General features: G+C 43.1%; 1 protein-coding gene across 2 annotated transcripts in view; it reads left to right on the top strand.

The window, feature by feature from the left end:
* The window catches only part of LOC143292980 (uncharacterized), a 70774-nt gene that overhangs the window by 36904 nt on the left and 12427 nt on the right, over positions 1 to 21443 (top strand). The window lies entirely within an intron of this gene.

The following is a 21443-nucleotide window of genomic DNA, read 5'->3' as shown; positions in this document are numbered from 1 at the left end:
TTGAAGATGCCTACAATGAAGTCCAGTTTCTGCACCTCATGGAGCTGCTACTAAGGTATGGAGTAAGTTTGACACTGACAAGATGGATAGCAGCAGCGCTTCAGGAAAGAACCGTTGTCCTACGCCTTGGAGATTGAATGTCTGCACCTTCTAAACTATCCATGGGACTGCCACAAGGGTCTCCGCTCTCTCCTGTACTTTACAATGTCTACACGAAGGGCCTTGCAGACTTAAACAACAATGGAATAGCTCAGGTGCTTACTCTTGCGGATGATGGCCTGGTCTTCAAAACTTCGAAAGATGCTCAGCAAAGAACTAAAGCCGTCCAGAAACAACTAAACAATATTGCTCAATGGTGCAAAGACACAGGATCTTCCATCAATCCAGAGAAAGCCCAAACGTTGCTGTGCACCCTCAACAACAGAACCGCGAGCAAATCACCACCTTCTGTGTCATTCGATTGGATTCAGATCGAGAAAACTGAATGCCTGCGCGACCTAGGAATATACTTCGACAGGATGCTGACCTTCAGAAAACATACGGAAAATACTGTTCTCAAATGCAGAAAGGGCCTTTCAGTCTTAAAGGCAATGGCAACCAAAGGTATTGAACAACGCCACCTCTTCCTGCTATACCAATCACTCGTCCTCAGTGTGATCGACTACGGACTTGGGCTAACAACACCGTCTCAAAGCAACCTCTTAAAATTAGAAAGAGTTCAAAATGAAGCTATGAGGCTGATCCTTGGAACAACAAAAGACACGCCCACAGAAACCATGCGATACCTGCTTGACCTTCCTTCAGTGCAGGCCAGAAACAAGTTAGAACAGGTCAAGACCTACTTCAAAGCATTGGAAAACCCTCAAAACCCACTGCATGACGCAGTCAAAGAACCAAAAGGCAGCCGTCTAGGACGAGGAAGATCATGGATGGGGCAAGCAGAAGACACAATCCAGCTAGTATGCCAACTACAAGACCTGAAAGAAACAAAAGAATGGGAGAAAAACCCCGAACACCTCAACCATCTATTCAACACAGCCATTTCACCCACTCTAGGAAGACATTGTCGGGAATGGCCAGAGGGCAAAACTGATGCGGAAGTGAAGCTACTCATAGAAGAAAACAGTAAAGAAGAGGACATCACCATATACACAGATGGCTCAGTCACCAAAGACCAATCCGGTTGGGGATTCACTGTGAAACAAAATGGAAAAACAGTTAGGGAAGAGAATGCTGCCTACAAAGTCACAACCTCCAGCCTAACGATGGAAGTTGAAGCTGTGACACGTGCCCTCCAGTGGCTATCGTCCATCCATACACCCGGAAACCAACATGCCATGATTCTAACCGACTCAGTGAACCTCATACAGAAAATTGAAAACGGAATGGGAAGCCCAGAGTGGCATAAGGCAATGCGCAACTTGCAGATTAAAAAACTCACATGGTCATACTGCCCGGGACATGCAGGAGTTAAGGGAAATGAGCGAGCCAAAGAATATCAAAAAGAACAGGTACAAGGCCATCACACCATCGATCGCCTCAAAGAAATAAAAGCAGAGAGAGGGAGCGGCTGTAAGTCTAACATGAAAGGTAGAGCACGATGCTTTGCAAATCAAACAAATATCGGCATCATTTCCAAACCAACATTGCGCAAATTTCTTCAAAACGGAACAGAGTCTCTGTGGACTTTTCCAAATACAATAGACTGAGCAACACACTAGATGCCACGTTCTTGGCATCAGAGATCTTTTCCCATCCCTCTTGCGGCCAATCAGTGGCAGCCTCTGTGCGTGTGTGTGTTTGTGTGTATGTGTGGGTCGGTGCTTTTGAGTGCGTTTGTGCATGCATGAGAGTGTAAGTGTACACAAGTGTCAGGAGAGTTCTGTGCATGTGTGTGTGTGTGTGTGAGGGGGAGGTGGGGGTGCAGGGAGGAGGTGGGGTAGAGGATGAGGTATGTGAGTGTATGCATGCCTACACTGTGGGAGCAACAGGATATTGGAACGTATATATTATATATATATATCTTTGTATATATGTGTGTGGGGTTGGGGGTGGGAGATATGGGCGTGTGTGTGTGTGCTTGTACAAGTAAGCGTTCATCTGTGTGTGTGTGTGTGTGTGTGTGCCGTGGAAGCTGCGATACATAGACTAGAAATGAGTGTGTGGAGGAGGGGGGTAGAGGAGGTACAGGGTAATGTGTGTGTGTGTGTGTGTGTGTGTTGGAGCTTATGTACGTTTATATGTATTTGACTGTGCTTTCATATCTGTGAGGCTGCGTGTTTGGTGCATGTCTGTTATGCATGTGTGGGTTTATGTGTGAATGTGTGTCTTCATGTTTTACATTTATTTGCTTATTTATCATCATTGTTGTCTTATTAATTTTTTTTTTTCTTTTTTATTATTATTATTATTTTATTATTATTTTCATTACTACTACCTTATATATATATATATATATATATATATATATATATCATAATTATTATTTATTTATTTATTTATGTAAGCTTATCTATAATTTATTCACCTTTTTTTTTTTCTCAAGGCCTGACAAAGCGCGTTGGGTTTCGCTGCTGGTCAGGCATCTGCTTGGCAGATGTGGTGTAGCGTATATGGATTTGTCCGAATGCAGTGACGCCTCTTTGAGCTACTGAAACTGAAACTGAAACTTGCAAACACAACTTGAGCTTCGCACCTTGCAAAACTTTTGCCATAAATATGACAATGAGGTGAATATTTTTAGCTTATGGAACTCAGGAGATAAAGAGCTCTCAGGGAGCTAATTCAGTTGTTAGCAGACTATTTTCTGTAATGTGGGACTCAAAACATAGAACGTTGTAACATGATGTACGGTGTACATCAGTACAGCATTGGTGAGCGACGTTTCATGACGTACTCTGTACGTCAACAGCCCAGTCAAGAGGTTAATGAAAGTTAGAGCAAAAACAATTGCATACACTACAATGAAATAGAAAAAGGATGGAGAAAAGGAAAAGAAACTTGTAAAAGAGAACGATGCTCTTAAGAGGTCAGAGAATAAAACAGAAATCAACTTCCAAGACGCACAGGAAAAGAGTGAAGAGCTGAAGACAATACGGAACAAAAGAATAGAAGGTGTGTATTAATGAGGTCAAAAGCTAGATGGATTGCACATAGAAAAAAAAGAAGATATTTTTGCAGTCTTGAGAAAAGAAATTTAAAAGTAAAAAATGATAAGATTAATAAACAAGGAAGGTAATGTTTTAGAAAATCATGAAGAAATACAAGAAGTTGTAATCTTTTATGAAAATCTGTATAAGAGAAGAAAAGTATTTAAAAAAAATACTAGTTAAAAAATGGGTGCTAGAAGATGTTGTTGAAACACTACCTACGTTAACAAAAGCTGAGCAACAATCATTAGAAGGAGAAATTATAGTAGATGAGGTGAGCCCAGAGTTAAAACTATGACGAAAAGACAAAGACAAACTATTAGAATGACTTCCCAGGATGCTCTTCTCTTCCCAGAATCACACAAAGTCAAAAGCAAACAAAGCAAGCTGAACTGTGGTCGCTCAACACTCTGGTTTGTGTACACAAGGGAGCTAAATCTGCGCGTGATTTCTCACAATCCCAGAATTTCTCTCGCTTTGAGAGAAATTAGGGGATTCCAAGAAATTATGGTCATTTCCCTCTGACGTTTTTTGTCAGTTGGGGGGGGAGGGGGGGGGGGGGGGCATGCCCACGATTTCTCACACAGAAGTCCCCTTTATTTTCATAAAAAATATTTCCTTTGTCATCAGAGTTGATTTCTGGTCTTTTCCCAATGCAAATCTAAGAGAAAAATCAGAGAAAGAAAAAGAAACGAGAAATGGGGGAAACAACAACGACGATCATGATAATGACAGTGGCATTAGTGAAGACATCAACAATAGACAGTGAAGCTGATGGCACAGTACCGGTTTAAAAAAGTGTGAATGTATGTGTATGTCAGTGAGTGAGTGAGTGTGTATGTGTGTGTTTCCTCATGTGTGTTTACTTGGCTGGTTGATTCGGTCTTCTTTCACTCTGTTTTAAGATATTTTCATGTTCTAAGTGTCTTTTATAAAACTGAGAATCTATTTTCAGTGTAATCTTGCATGTAAAAGGATGCTGACACAAACAGATGAACAAATGAGCAAGCATGAAATGAAAAACATGTAGAAAGTTGAATCATTTTGATGTTATTCCCAACATCTAGGAAAGATTCGGTTCAAGTCATATTATATTATATTATATTTATTATATTATATTATATTATATTAATGTTATATTGTATTTCTGTTTGAGTTATACACATTAAGGCCAGACACAGAAGTAAAAAATGTAGGAAAAACGTTATTTTTCATGATTTCAGGTTTTTGCAAGAAATGACACAGACACGTCTTCTTTCAGAGTCAAAAAACACAATAATTTAACATGAAAGATAACAACTCAATCACCTACTTTGCCGATTTTTGTCCAGATTGCTCGAAAACACAATTGTTTTGACTGTAGCAACAGCGCAAAAGCAGACGAAAAGTTCCACATTTGACACACGTGTCTGTTTCTCGGCTTTTTTAAGATAACCATGTCACAGCCAGGAGACTGACCTAGTTTACGGTATGGACCTATTTTTGACACAGTATTTGAAAGAAAATTGCTGAAAATAGTAACAATGCCATCACATGGTCCAATCTGACCAACCAGCTATCGCGATTTCCAGTGACATCATCCCACAATCCTCTGCAAGGCAACGGCGACTCATGTAAACATTGCTCGGTTGATACGACTACCAGTGATAGATTTCCACAGATTCCATCTTTCTCTGACCATTATACTCCATATCATCAATTATGATGCCTCATCTGGGGAAGAAAAGAAAGTCCAAGCAACTTGCCTACACTCACAGCATAAGGAATTTTAAGAAAACTGGTGAAACAGACTGCGAGATGGAGGAATCAAGCACCTTCTTGAAGTGACATGTGCGTCAATAAGAACTTTAGATCAAAGTGATAGCTGATGCCGATGTTGAAACAAATGAAGAGGAAAACTGGGCATTGTTCCCTTTTTTTTTTTTTTTTTTTTTTTTTTTTTTTTTTTTTTTTAGATCACTTATGATGGAGTGTGTTGTGACTGTGGAGAAACTGTCTGTGACTGTTTGTGAGGAAGAAAACATGGGTTTCGCTTTGAAACTGAAACTCAAGTGCTCAGTTTGAAAACCATGTTATTCACCATGACTTCAGGCATCAGGATAGTAAACAAAATAATTTGGAATCAACCGCAGAATGAATTTCGTCAGCCACAGGATTGGGAAAAGCCATACTACTCTGAAAACCATTGGATCAATTGTGGCAATGCCACCAAAGTGACTGGTGAGTTTTCATCTTTTTCATTTGTGTTAGTATATGTGTTAGTGTGTGTGTGTGTGTGTGTGCGTGTGTGTGTGTGTGTGTTTAGACAATGTGTCTAGTTAGAATGGGCTGAAATTATGTATGTGTAGATATGCAATTGTATATTATTATGTGTGTGTTATTGGATTGCATACAAGTGTGTGTGTGTGTGTGTGTGTGTGTGTGTGTGATGAGCTCAGTTTGTGTGTGCTACTATTTGTTTCATTTTGTGTGAATGTGCATGTGTTTATGTGGGGCTGGATGGGTGTACCTTTTCATCTGTGTGTGTGTGTTATAGAACTTACACACACACACACACACACACACACACACACATATATGTGTGTGTTGTGTGTGTGTGCGCTCGCACGCGTGTGTGTTATAAGAAATCAGTATGCAATAATCCGTATCATCTTGATTCATGTATTTCAAAAATCATAAAGTTTCTTTTGTTCTAAGTGTTTGTTTCATTATCATTTCTATTTACAACACTAATTGTTTGTTACAGATGAGGCAGGCTGATGCTGTCAGCACTGCTGTGTGTCGCAAGGACTATGCCGCACAATGTTGCTGCACTGCCTGTGAGGAAGAAAGGGGGGATTGTGATATTTATGGTGCTGGTGTACATTGATCTTCAAGTAAATGTGGACATTATTAGCATTCTCCTGATTTTAAATATGTTAATGTGCTGCACTACTAGCAGTTTGAAGGAAACAGAACTCCAGCAAAACAACATAGCTGGTATCACACTGTTTCATCATCTCAGACAAAAATAGAAACTGATGTCTTGACTAAAAATTGTGGTCCTGATATTGATCCTGACATATATTTGGCCTCTAAAATGCTGTATGCTAATGATGAGATGCTGAATTATACCTCAAACAACTTGCAGCAGCAATTGTCAGTTTTAATTCATGGTGTGCTGCATGTTTGTTTTTCTTTCCTTGTTTTCTCAGTTTCTGTTTTCCCCACAATATGCTTCCTTTAACCCCTTGACTGCCATAAACGTATTACATACATGCATAGTGATGTCACTGATGACGTCATCAGAAAAAAAGAAATAGCTCTGGAAGGCAGAAAATTCACACAGTTCGTCTAGAGTGGTATATCTCCAGACTGTTTTCTCAGTTTTAGGCTTATTGTTTTGGATAATGTTTTATGACCTGAAACGCCACTTTCTGCTGTTTTCCCCCTGGCACTGAAGGGGTTAAAAAGACGAAACTTATTTCAAAGCTGAGCTACAGCTCTAAAACTTAGCATGTGGTTTCTTTATAGACAGATCTTAAAATTTACAACTGGCTTTTTTAATATCAGGTGTATGTTATGAGTTATGGCCATCAAAACATCCTTCATGGTGTAAAAATGCTGAAATTTTCATTGACGGATTTTAAAAATTCACAGAAAACAAGGTTCGTAGGGTCCTTTCAAGTCCTTTTAAGTCCTTAGGAATTGGATTTTGGTCAAAAGGCCTTTTAAGTGCTTTGATTCAGCAAGTTGGTCCTTTTAACTCATCAGGAGGTCCTTTTAATTTTTGAAAGGTACTGTTAAGTCCTGTTTTATGAAGAGAAAGAGACTTGAGAACGAAACTGAAACACCTTCGACACCAAAACCGCAAGTTGCAAAGCACGTTGAAAGATGCCGACGCGATCGTCTGAAACTCAGTACTTACTGTAGGAGGATACAGCCTATAGGCCTAGGCCCTAACAGTAGTGCGCTTTCTGCTCGGTGGCAGACGCGAAGCGTGGTACAGTGGCTGTGAGTCACGCCTGCTGCTGCTGCTTTGCTTAGGCCTAGCCTACAGTGATGTGAATTGCAAAGACTAAATAGGACAGTCAAATGGGATTAGCTGTTCTTCCGTTTATGAGAGGTAAGTGTCTGCTGTTCTGCATGTCAAATAGATTGGGGTGTACTGTAAAGTCATGTCGGCAAAGGTCCTTTTAAACTGATTTGAGGTCCTTATAAAGTCCTTTAAAGGTCCTTTTTTGGCTTCATGCCCACCACCTGGGAACCCTGGAAAATCACACATAGCTTGCACACAAAAACACAGTTGTAGAATTTTAGAATGTGTTTTGTAACTTATCTGAGCAGACAGAATTAACATATTCCCATTTCTTCTGAAGTTTTGTCCTTTCAAAAATTTGTTGTTTATTGGCTATTTTGAATGGTTTCCATAGCAATGGAAAATCAGATTGCAAAATTGAGAATATTTTTTTGCTTCCCAAGTCACACATGATGCATTGTTACCATCAGAATATATCAAAATAAAACATAATTTTTGTTCAGTTTGAAACTCCATGTCTGGCCTTAACTGAATTTCGTTGTTTGCTATTGATTTCTGATGTTAAATTTGAGGTTGATGCATTGCAGTGATCCATCTCATGTGACATACAATAAATACTTGTGTTTCAGTGTCTATCATTCATGTCTTCACTAACACCTCTGTCATTATCATGATCGTCGTTGTCATCCCCCCCAACCCCCTCCTCCCCCTTTTTCTCTTTTCTTTTTCTCTATCTCATTTTTCTCAAAGATTTGCATTGGGAAAAGACAAGAAACCAACTCTGATGATAAATGATATATTTTTGATAGAAATAATGGGAGAAATCGTGGGATTGCGAGAAATGTATGTATGTATGTGTACATAACTACATGCATGTATATGAATGTGTATTGTATGTGCGTGTGTTTATGTAAGTTTGTGCCTGCCTATGTGTACGTATGTGTTAGGGTAGCTGTTAGATACACATGTATGTTAAAATGTGTGTATGCAGTGTGTGTGTGTGTGTGTGTGCGTGCGCGCGCGCATGTGTGTGTGTGTGTGCGTGTGTGTGTAGTCGCATTTTGGTATGTGTATGTAACATAGATGTAATGTTTTATGTTCACAAAGCGGTTTGTTTTTTTTTGTTTTTGTTTTTTTGCTGCCCCATTATCTGCAACGTTTCAGTGGCATTACTCCCACACTGCTCATTTAGATTCCCCCATACATGGACACACCCGGGTTCGTCCGTTGCAGTTCCGGTGTCGGCAGTCCACAGGGAACCATCGATGTTAGGTCACCAGGAGGCCACACACCAGAGGAGACCCTGCACTGCTGCTGAGTCACTTCGGTGGTGTTCAGTGGTGCCTGTTCTGTTTTAACGTACTTGGGACACCACCTACTAAGCCCCCTACTAACGACAATAATGGCTTAGTCGCGGAACCAGACTGAGTGAGTGTCCCTCCCAGAGTGGAGACCGCCACCACGCCCCTCAAACAACAGCCCCCCATGAATCTGCCGACACTGACGACATTGACAGGACTCACCCCAAGCACGGAAGTGGAGGGGTATCGAAACTGAGGTCACCATGAGAGCAGGGTATGAAAGGCCACAGACTTTGAGATTATTTTGTTTGTATTGATGATGATGAAGGAGGAGGAGGATGACGATGATGATGACGATGTTGTTATGGAGGTCCATTTTGGTTTGGGACTGTGTGACAAGGCTGTACTCTACGCTTCCTGTCATAATGATATCCCGGCATTAACCAGGCCCGAGAGATACAGGCACTTGCAGTGTTGGTCAGGTAATTGGAGCAACACAACCAAAGACGCATCCTTGAAGTGGATGACACTCGACTGTGTGGTCCCAGTCTCCCCATTTAAGCCCACAGCACACTCAACTCTGGGTAGGAGCCGGCCATGGGCCGAGAAACCCACCTCCGCTGGGATTCGAACCCGCGTCCTCCCAGCCGTCAGTCCACGACTCTAACCACTTTGCCACGGCGGCTGGTAACAAAGCGTTTTTGTAAAGCACCTAGAGCAGATTTCTGGATAGTGTGCTATATAAGTATCCATTATTATTATTATTATTATTAAATCATGGTCGTTCCTCTCCCACGATTTCTCACAGTGTGTGAGAAATTGTGGGAAATGCCCCTTATTTTTATCCAAAATATTTCTGTTGTCATCGGAGTTGGTTTCTTGTCTTTTCCCAATGCAAATCTAAAAGAAAAATGAGATAGAGAAAAAGAAAAGAGAAAAAGGGGTGCGATGACAACAATCATGAAAATGACAGTGGTGTTAGCGAAGAAATCAGCGGTAATGACACTGAAACACAATTACTTACTGTATTTCACATAAGATGGATCATGGCAATGCATCGACCTAAAATTCAACATCAGAATCAATAGCAAGCAGTGAAATTCAGGCAATGTGTATAACTCAAACAGACATATGATATATGATATGATATGATATGACCTTAAATTCAACATCGGAATCAATAGCAAACAACGAAATTCAGGCAATGTGTATAACTCAAACAGAAATATAATATAATATAATATAAAGCAACATAACATAATGTAATATAATATAACATAACATGACTTGAACCAAATCTTCCCTGGATGTTGGGAATAAAATCAAAATGATTCAACTTTATACATACATGTGACGGCAAAAAATGTGTTTACTATGCTTTTCCCTCATGTTGGGCACGTGAAAACTAGACCAAGTAGTTTTGATCTTTGTTGTGATGCAACCTTTTCTGTCACCTTTATTTAGAATGTTCTTCATTTCATGGTTGCTCATTTGCTCATCTGTTTGTGTCAGCTTCCTTTCGCATGCAAGATTGCACTTCAAGTAGAATCTCAGTTTCACAGAAGACACTTAGAACATAAAATATTTTAAAACAGTGAAAGAAGACCAAATCAACCAGCCAACCAAACACACAAAAGGAAACACAGAGACATACACAGAGACACACACACACACACACACACACATGCACACACACACTCACACTCACTCACACTCACTCACTCACTCACCCACCCACTCACTCACTCACTCATTCACTCACTGACATACACATACATTCACACTTTTATTTAAACCAGTACTGTGCCATCATCTTCACCGTCTTTTGTTGATGTCTTCACTAACGCCGCTGTCATTATCATGATCGTCATTGTCATTTCCCCCATTTTTCTCTCTCTCATTTTTCTCTTAGATTTGCATTGGGAAAAGACTAGAAACCAACTCTGATGATAAAAGAAATATTTTTGATAAAAATAAGGGGCACTTCCCACGGACTCTTGCTGTGAATTCAACCCAGATAATGATGATTTGACTTATTATTCATCTGATAATTGTGGACAAAGTCTGGTCAAAGTGGTGGACAGTAGAATTAAGAAGATACTCCACAACCTTCAACATCGACAGAAGCTGACATTTTGCTATTTCTATTTTTAACTTAAAGTTACAAGTAAACTATTGCATCCCTTGTCTTGAGACTTCAGCAACTTGTGTCGAAATTATATTTCAGTCAGTATTTGAAGTTTGGTAGCTATTGTTTGAGCTGTTGTTAAAACTTTGTGCCTGTAGTAAAGCAACCATTCCCACTGATGCAGCCAGACAAAAACATGCCAGGTTGGGAGAGTTGCACAGGCAGAAGACCTTAAAGGGCTGAAAGGGTTGATAAGACACTTACCAAGAAAGTAATCCAAATTGCTGTTCAAAATGGTCTGACACCTAGTTGCTGCATAAATGCAAGTTTGGCAGTGAAAGGGTTAAAGGGCTGAAAGGGTTAATATGACACATACCAAGAATGTAATCCAAAGTGCTGTTCAAAATGGTCTGACAAATTGAATGTTGACAAGCCATGTGGAAAAGTATTTATTAGAATACACAAAATCAGATAGATAAATCTGAAATTCCTGTTGATGATAATGGTTCAAAGGATTCTTCCCATAAATGCAGTTTTAAATGCAGTGTGTATTGTATACAAATTGAATGTTGACAAGCCATGTGGAAAAGTATTTATTAGAATACACAAAATCAGATAGATAAATTTGAAATTCCTGTTGATGATAATGGTTCAAAGGATTCTTGCCATAAATGCAGTTTTAAATGCAGTGTGTATTGTATACACCACCATGTGGATGTTGTGTAATACATGTAGTGCAAGGCATTCTATTGATCATTTTGTATGGAACTAAATATGCCAGAAGTTTTTTTTAATTATTGTAAGTTTTATTTAATGAAAAATACGTAAACTCCCGCAAAATGAAGATTTCAAAATACATTGTGTTGTTTGGTGTTGATGAAACCATAAAAATAGACAGAGTTTTTGGTTTTATCTTAATTCCAGCAAAAAGTTACACGTACAGATTCCAGATTGAAAAATGTATACCAAATATACGTACATATATTTCAAAGATATCTGAAGATATATTTTGAAATTGAACAGTATGTTGCAAAGATACATCGTAACGTGTCCACTTTTAATGTTAAATGGGAATGTTATAAGCCAGTTATTGGAAAGAAAACGACCAGGGAAAATGTAATGGGGTTCGTAAAGGGAACTTGTTGGTTGTTATCTCTTTTTCTGTGTGTAAAATGCTCCCCAGCACCAGATATTTTAGAAATGATGCTTTTAGTCACAGGCTTCTGTTCGAGTCAAAACAACCCAATGGACTTGTTCACTTCAGGGGACAAAGGTTTGTCATTGTTCTTTTGGCAAGAAACTGGCTGCAGCTGTAAAGCTCTGTTATAATGTAAAAATGGTCTTGTAAAAATTATCCTTGATGTCGACTAAAGTCACGTATGGCGGTTCACTGTCTAGTCGACTAAGTCGCCTGTGGGTGCTGACTGAAAATTCCAACTCGGTTTTGTGTAGATTATCTATTGCATCAATGTGTGTGTGTGTGTGTGTGTGTGTGTGTGTGTGTGTGTAGTGTAGTGTGCGTCTTTTTTTCTTTTTTCTTTATTTTTTTATTTTTATAGTTTCTGTATGTATGAACATTTTTTCTTTTCTTTTTTTTCATTTTCTTTTCTTTTTTTCCCCTTCCAGTGTCGTAGAATTACTGAATCAACCAATTAACCTCTTCAGTGCTGGTTATTATTTTAGCTTGTGCTTCCTATTTGCTAGGTGTTTTGGGGTTGCAGAAGGTAATGATTCACAAACCAGTCTGGCACGCATAACCCATACTTTTATGAAAGGAAAATGTACAGACCGTCAAATTTTGATAGAAGTTCATTTAACACATCAGCATCAGTAACTCAAGGAGTATCACTGCGTTTGGACAAATCCATATACACTACACCATGTCTGCCAAGCAGATGTCTGACCAGCAGCATAACCCAATACGCTTTGGCCTTGAGGAAAAAAAAAAGGATATATATATATATATACATACATACATATAGGAAAAAAATTGAAAAAACAAATAAATATATAAATAAATAAATCAGTAGATAATTGAAAAAGGTAATAATAATGAATAAATAAAGATGAAATAAAAAGACAATGATAAACTATCAAATAAATGTAAAACACACACACACACACACACACACACACACACAGCAGACAAAAAAAAGGAAAGAAAAGAGAAGTGCATAGGCCTACCTATACACAGAAACCTCCACTCCCCCACACACCCACTCCCCCTCCCCCTCACACACACACACACACACACACATTGGAAGCTTGTGTAGCTGATATGAAAATATGGATGGACAAAAACCAGCTAAAACTCAATGAAGACAAAACTGAACTCCTAGCTGTAGGAGACCGAGCTCGTCTTAATTCAGTAAAAAAAAAAAAAGGACCCGGTCACATTTGGCCCTGCATCAGTAGCATTCCAAACATCAGCCAAATACCTGGGTGTACATGTTGATCAAACCTTGACTATGAATGACCAAATTTCATTCTTGTGTCGCTCATGTTATTTTCATCTTCGTAAGCTAGCCTCAGTCAGGCCCTATGTAACAGAGAAAAATATGGCTCAACTGGTTCTCGCCAAAAAGTAATCTGATCATGTTACACCTCTTCTGAATCGGTTGCACTGGTTTCCAATTGAGTCCTGCATTCACTATAAGTTAGCGACACTTGCCTTCAAACATTTTGACAAGTCTCTTCCACTGTATCTCTCCTCTGTACTGGAAACTTAGGAACTGCACAGAACATTGAGATCCAGTTCTGAAAAGCTGCTTATAGTCCCAAGGACTAATCTGAAATGCGCTGGAAATAGGTCTTTCAAAGCTCAGGTTCCTCAAGTGTGGAATTCTCTACCTTCATCTCTTAGAAATGCCTCTCTCTACATTCTTTTAAGTCAGATCTGAAAACAAGCCTTTTCCGTAAGCAGTCTTGTTCTGGGCAGAACAGTTAAACCAAAGTATGTTGGTCAGCAAGTATCTTTGTACAAGTGTTTTTGTTATCCTTTTTTTTTTTTTTTAATGCATTGTGTATTTTATGTAGTTTGATCTTAGATGTGATGTCCCTTTTTGGTGTCATATACTGTACCATGTCAAACTGATGCAAACTAGGCCTATGGTTTGCTCTGTTTGGCCAAATTTTGCGCGGCTAACAGTGAAAAGCCCTTTCTGTCTGGTTATTTTTAATCTCCACATGTGTGTGTGTGTGTGTGTGTGTGAGGGTACCTGTTCCGGTACGCGTGCGTTAGTGTGCATGCATGTTAGTATATCCAAACAGAATTCTATGTTAGAAATATTTTAATGCCTATGTAATTCTGTTTTAAGTGCAGTTGATATTTAATGTCAGCATGCATGCAAGTGTGTGTGTGTGTGAGTGTGAGTGTGTGTTATATGAAATGCATTTTGTTTTAATCTGAGCCTTATTTATTTCTGACATGCGCTTTGATTTAGATGAACACATTGTATTTTTTTTTGCAGGCAGAGAGCTGTTGAAGTGTTTTTTAAGGCATGTTTGTCATCGGCTGGATGATGTAGGTGCTTTGAGCAGCATTGGTGCTGGATATCACGCCATAGAAAAATTATGTTTTATTATTGTTATTAATATTACTACTATCTAGGCTACGTATCGCAGCTTCCACGGCACACACACACACACACACACACACACACACACACACACACACACACACACATTCACTCACTCACCCACTCACACACACACACACACACACACACACTCATTCACTCACTCACACACACACACACGCGCGTGCACGTGCGCCCATACCCCCCACCACACACACATACACATATACATGCACACACGCACATTCCAATATTCCGTTGCTCCCACAATACAGACATGCATACACACACACACCCCATCCTCTACACACACTCACACAAAGACGCACACACACATACACATGCGCGCGTGTAAGTCATATCTCCACGATGCACAACCCCAAAGCCCCCCCCCCCCCCCCCCGCCCCCCCACCTCCATACCGACACCCACACACCCACACCCACACCCACACACATAAGCAAATACACACATGTATGTGCTTGCATGTGCACAGAGCTCTCCTGACACATGTGTATACTTACACATTTGCACACACACACACACACACACACACACACACACATGCTGTCACTGATTGGCCGCAAGAGGGGTGGGAAAAGATCTCTGATGCCAGGAATGTGGCGTTTAACATGTTGCTCAGTCTATTGTCTTTGGAAAAGCCCACAGAGACTCTGTTCCGTTTTGGATAAATTTGTGCAATGTTGATTTGGAAATGATGCCAATATTTGTTTTATTTGCAGCATCGTGCTCTACCTTTCATGCTAGACATGAGGTTCATTGAGTCAGTTAGAATCATGGCATGTCGGTTTCCAGGCATATGAATAGATGATAGCCACTGGAGAGCATGTTTCACAGCTTCTACTTCCATTGTTAGGCTGGAGGTTGTAACTTTGTTGGAAGCATTCCCTTTCCTAATTGTTTTTCCATTTTGTTTCGCAGTGAATCCCCAACCGGATTAGTATTTAGTGACTGAGCCATCTGTGTATGTGATATGATGATGTCCTCTTCTTTACTGTTTTCTTCTATGAGTAGCTTCACTTCTGCATCAGTTTTGCCTTCTGGCTATTCTTGACAATGTCTTCTTAGAGTGGCTAAAATATCTGTGTTGAAAAGATGATTGAGGTTTTCAGGGTTTTCCTCCCATTCTTTTGTTTCTTTCAGGTCTTGTAGTCAGCATACCAGCTGGATTGTGACTTCTGATTGCCCCATTCATGATCTTCCCCATCTGCCTTTTGGTTCCTTGACTACATCATGCAGTGGGTTTTGAGGGTTTTCTAATGCTCTGAAGTAGGTCTTAACCTGTTCTAACTTGGTTCTGGCCTGCATTGAAGGAAGGTCAAGCAGGTATTGCATGGTTTCCATAGGTGTGTCTTTTGTTGTTCCAAGGATCAGCCTCATAGCTTCATTTTGAACTATTTCTAATTTTAGGAGGCAAATTTTTTGAGACAGTGTTGTTAGCCCAGGTCCGTAGTCGATCATACTGAGAACGAGTGATTGATAGGAAAAGGTGACGTTGTTTGATGCCTTTGGTTGCCATTTCCTTTAAGACTGAAAGACTCTTTTTGCATTTGAGAACAGTATTTTTGGTGTCATATACTGTACCATGTCAAACTGATGCAAACCAGGCCTGTAAGTTTGCTCTTCTCGGCCAAAATTTATGGTGGCAACGACACCTCACCATTAGACATCTCACCATTAGACCGCCGTCTGCTAGCCAATGAAATAACGTTTCCAGCAGTAGGTAAACAATCATTCTCAGTGGCCGCCATTTTTCAGATAAGTGACATCGATTTGCTCTGCCTTTGCGAACCTTTTATGCATTAGAAATGTTATTTTCATGCATGTTTGTTGTTTGTTGCGGCTTTCCGGGACGTTTTTGTCTCGGGATTCATGTATCTTACATAGTTTGCGTCTGTTTGTGACGTTTTATTCAATGTTTTGTTTTGTGAACTTTGTCTCACTCTCTGCTCTCCTTTGGTCATTGCAGACCGTTCCTGACTTTCTTCTACTACCGGACTCGCCGCAATACTTGGGAATAACTTGTCCCCATCGTGGAGCATCGCTAACCATTCCGGTGATAGCTGAACCCGTGAGGTTGGGATAGTGCTCTCACAGGAGACTATCTCTGGTCCCGGCACCCACGGGTTCTCCCATTTGTGATTGGGCCAATGTATCTTTGTTGATCACATTGAGGTGGAACAGCTTGAACTCCTAACACAGTCAAGAAGGGGACTGTGGGGGATTGGAGTCTGGGCCGGACCCCAAGTTATCCCAAGTGGAGGATGGTTTTGTTGAGGGATGTGCCCCTACTGTGCCTGTGGTCGTGTTGAGATGGCCTTTAAAAAAAAAAGAAAAAAAGTTATACATATATATGTATACAGATATATTCATACAGATATATATATTTCTCTCTCTCACACACACAGCCAATCTTATACTCATGTTATAGGCCAGACATGATGTCACAATGGGGCGTGATTCAGCCCTCTATTCTCTGTTCATGGACAGGCTCTCAGTGGTGGTACTGTTCACTCTCTCCATCCCTCCCATGCCGAGTCCCCTTCCCTACCTCCCTCAGTGGGGGCGGACACCTATGGCCTTCGGGAGGGCCACACTCTTGTGTTTTCCCCAGGTCAAGTCACCCCAGTAACCCTACGGGAGGGGATGCAAGGCACGTGGCACCCACCTGCTTGTCAGGTGATGCCACCGTCCGTCGGGTCTCCCCTGCTGGAGTAGACACGCATGTGTCATGCAGTTCCGCTGTCCGGCTAGTCTCCCCTGCTGGGAGAGGCACGCACGTGTCAGGCGGTCTCGGGACACCCAGGGTCGGGACAGGTTACTGGACTTCCCACCGACCTGGACAAGTTTTTTCTTTATTTTTTCCCTTCCTAAAAGTCCATGTGCCAGTGAGCCCTGGGGATGGGCTCACAGAATGGTTGGCACTCACGGGTAGATCCCATTCTACCCATACAGGGGTGCGCCACCAGCGCACTCTGGGCAGCTGGGAGGACCAGGGATGACCCCAGGTCCTATCCTCCCCGGATTCAGCCCAGCACCCCTTACCCTACACATTTGGTGCTCAGCTGCGGATGCGCACTGCATCACTTGGAGTGGCCCACTGGTATCGGTCAAAGTAACCTTTCTGGTCACCAACACATCCCACTCGGGACATAGCACCTCTGGGTCTGCCTACCCAGGTGGGGAAAGCTTGCACTTTCCCCTACCTCAACCTTAGGTAGTCAGGAGAACAGTAGGCCTCCCAGCACGCATGTGTCCCCATCTCTTTTCATGAGGTGCTACGTGAGGACCTTGGCTCCCTCACTCTCACACGTGGCTGAAGATGTTCTTCCGACACCCTCTGGCTGGCGCCCTTGGGTTGATTCCCCAATAGGGGTCCACTCTGTGGCCACAGGGTGTTTTCACTCCTGGTATGTTCTGGGCTGAGTTGCGGACCTGCCTCCCAGCACGTTTTGCCCCCAGTAGTTTTCTCCACCAGGACTCGATCGCAGCCCAGTGTGGAAGTACTGAGCACTTGTGGGTCGGAGTGACTTCTACAGCTGCCAGCACCTCCCTTGTGGGCACCTGTACCACCATAGGAGGAAATACTGCAGGCAGGACCCATACTTATTTATCAGGCGACAGCGCACATGTGCATCGGGTGGCTCCAGCTTGTCCTCGTCTCGGTCGGCCCATGGTCCCAACACCTAATTGAGATGGGACCTACAGAGCCACCATCTCCCCTGCTGGAGGTCCCAGTACCAGGGACCCTTGAGGAGGTTCTTAAGGGGTCAGTAGCTCTCCAAGGGTGATTTCTCCTTTCAAACCTGATGCAGATGCACCTACGGTGCATGCTTGGCTGGGTAGAACCCATCATCCTCTCCCTCCTGAACTCCGCCATGCACCTCTTACTTGGCGCTGCACACCAAAGGGTTTGGCTGTGAACACCTACTCTTTGGTCAGGGCAGTCTCCATGGTCACCTGCACCCCCCCCCCCCCCCCCCCTCAGGGACCCTTTCCCATGGGGTCCCCTTACATGGGGTCCAGGGTCTCTAGCACCTCCCTCGAGGGACTGACTGCTTCTGGGTCACCCATACAAGGTCAGTGAAGCTTGCAGCTTCATTTTACCACTCACTCCAGCATTGGGGAGATTCATGGGTGTTCATGCCCTCTGTGCATGCATGGTTCCCTTCCTAACCATCTCAGGAGACGCACAGTTTCAAGATTGGCACAACCCTCGCAGGTGTTGCTGGACCTGCGGTCCATGGACTCTAGCCCTGCAGCAGGCATGAACGGGATAATCAGTAGGCAACTTTGATTGGCTCACTCTTCTTCCCACCAGGCTGCACACCCAAATCTGGAGACCCCCTTGTGTATATTCAGGTGTGAGGGGACCCTGCCCAATATGGTCTGGGAGGTCCATTTTGAACGTATGTTCTGAAGAGTGGGAGAATATTGACGATTTTCCTACCCTCTCCCGGGTGACAGGTCAAGTCCATGTTCACTTTCTGATCAGGCTGAACCCAATATGGTCTGGGAGGTCCATTTTGAACAGATGATCTGAAGAGTGGGAGAATATTTACGATTTTTCCTACCCTCTCCTGGGTGACAGGTCAAGACTATGTTCATCTTCTGATCAGGCTGAACCCAGTTTGTTCCTGGCAGCACTGGGGATGACCCTGCCCACATGGGTCACTCCGCCATCAGCCTTCGGAATCTGCCCTTCACACCACACTGTCACCATTAACCCTTTTTTGGCACCACAGCACCACCCCCAGGACCACTTATTGCCATAAGTTCCCACAGACGGCACTGGGGTGGGTGATTAAACCCACCCTCAGTGACAGGGGTAATTTTTCTCAACTCCTACCCTGTAGGGAGTCCTTGTCTGTCCCTGGGGTTCGTCCCTCCAGGGAAGTACCTCGTTAGACAGAGAAGACAAGACAAATGAAAAGGACTCTTCCATGGGTATGGCTGGGTCCATGTTCACCCCTGTTCACACACCCTCTATTGTGTGCTGCCCTCTTGGGTGGGACAGGGGGCTTGTCCCACAAAGCCTTCCATCCCCTGCCTCGGCCATCCTTTCGTATATGATAGCTGGCTGAGGGGGACAAATAGGCCGGTTGGTGACTGCTACATGTATCCTCAGCGTTATGCCTTGGCCGCTTTCCCTCACAGGGCCAGTCACGTGTGGGATGAGCATGGACTCGTGCGAGGTTTAGAGTTATCTTCTCCTGAACCTCATTAACTATTCAGCCATCCATGGCTGACTACTTTGGGTGACAAAGTGACTGCACGCCTGACAGTTAAGACAGACATTACTACCAGCCAGCACATCAACTCCGTGCTTGCCAGAAAGGCTGCCGTCATCTATCTCTCTAACAACCCAGGAGAAGAAAAGGCTGCCTCATGGTCAATTCCCACCCAGCAGTGCTCCCTCTTGAGTCTTTGTCCCCTGCACAGATAGGGGGCCTATTTACACCCCCAATGACTCGGACACATTTCAGACCCTCCAGTCGCTCAGCCCCGCGAAGTGGGACTCAATGACTGGGTTACGTTTGGGTTAGAATTGGGGTGCATGCTGTTTCGGGCAGAAGATTCCCCCTCCTCTGTGACCCACTCCTCTTCCTTATGTACCCAAGTTAGAGGAGCATGACAGCATTTCAACAATGGGCATGTCTCACGGCTTCTTGAAGGCGTGACATCAGACCCCAAACTGGGGCCCGGGGTTTTGGAGATGCCTGCTGGTGATTCCAAAGGTCCCGAGAGGGTGGTGACCAATCCTGGAGGACTTCTTAGGGACATTTGCCATATGATCCTTAACAGTCAGTCAGGGGTGTCAGTGTTCAGTTCACGGTGCACACAGACAAGGCTGGTCTCAGAGGGCTTAGCCCAGGGTCATGCACATCTGGGAGATTGGTTCCTGGAAATACATCAGCAATAACTTATCTACCCCCACCCCCCTCCCCCCTCCCATTTCTGGCTCCATACTTCAAGGGGCACTCTTCACGATGCATCCTGGCGAGTAATGGGGAGCCCACTCGGGCTCACTCCTTGCAGCCGTAATTGGGTCATCACGGGAGCCAAGTGAAACTCCACTCTTCTGCTCTTCTGGAACTTGCAGCAGTTCGCCGGGCTTGTCTCCACTCCACTTGGGTGGAAGCCATTCAGAATATTCATGCATTCACGGGTAACACTACTGTTGTGTATGTGGACACAAAAAAGTGGGGTTGGGGGGGTGGCCTTGGATATCCTCATGTGGTGGTCCAAGGCTCTCCTTTGCTGGTGCTACAAGGCATTGAGCTTTCAGCAAGACACATAGGGGCAGTACCAACCTAGGCAGGTGCTCGCAGCAGGCTCAAGAGCGTCCTCCACTTGGTGGACCCTACACAAGGACACCCTGCAAGGGGCGTGGCATTATAGTCTCCACAGAAGGGGGTTCTGTTTACCACAGCTCTGTCGAGGACTTCTGATTCATGTCACACTGGTTGCAGACACAGAATCTTGGGTAGCGAATGTTTTTTCTCTGGACTGGAGCAAGCTGATCGCTTATGCCTTTCCTTATTTCCCGATCCCGCCCGAGATGGTTGGGAAGCCGGGTCGGAATGCCTGCACATCAGAACCTTAGGCATTTTCAGTTCTGTTAATGCAGGATTCCAATAGCTCTGGAGGCTCACACTATTGCCACTTCAGCCACCTTTCAGCACTCTGTGCCTCTTTGCCAGGATTCACAGGTGGCCTTCTGCCGTTCTGAGATTTCTTTCATCGATTTCGTCCTCAGGGAAGTCTGTATGCTCACGGCTGTATGTTTCTTAGGGGTTTCCTTTGTCACGGCTAACTCAGCTGCCACGGTTTCCAGTGAGGAGGGATGAGTTGACAATCACTTTTTTACAAAATTCTATGGCAGTGAATGGAAAGGAAAAATTATCAAGATCCAACATACCATACACAGACATGAAGCAGAAGGTGAACACTTATGTTAAGGATCTTTGGCAAGACGAGTGGAACACCCAGATGGACAACAAGCTGTTCCAAATTCATCCAGACCTAAAAGAGACCCTCCCATCAGTTTGTGCTGTGCAGACTGCACACGGGGCACACTTTTCTTACTCATTCTTACATATTAAAGGGGGAGGAGGTCCCTCGATTTATTCCCTGTGATGAGCCTCTCACTGTGAAACACATGCTCCTTGACAGCTGGGAACTGTACACAGACGTTATACGGCGGATTCTCTGAAGACTTTGTTTCATGATGTCCCTCCAGGGACGT

This window comes from Babylonia areolata, chromosome 18 (assembly GCF_041734735.1).
Source record: "Babylonia areolata isolate BAREFJ2019XMU chromosome 18, ASM4173473v1, whole genome shotgun sequence".
In the NCBI taxonomy this organism is placed as follows: Eukaryota; Metazoa; Mollusca; class Gastropoda; order Neogastropoda; family Buccinidae; genus Babylonia; species Babylonia areolata.
This window is presented reverse-complemented; position numbering and strand designations above follow the sequence as displayed.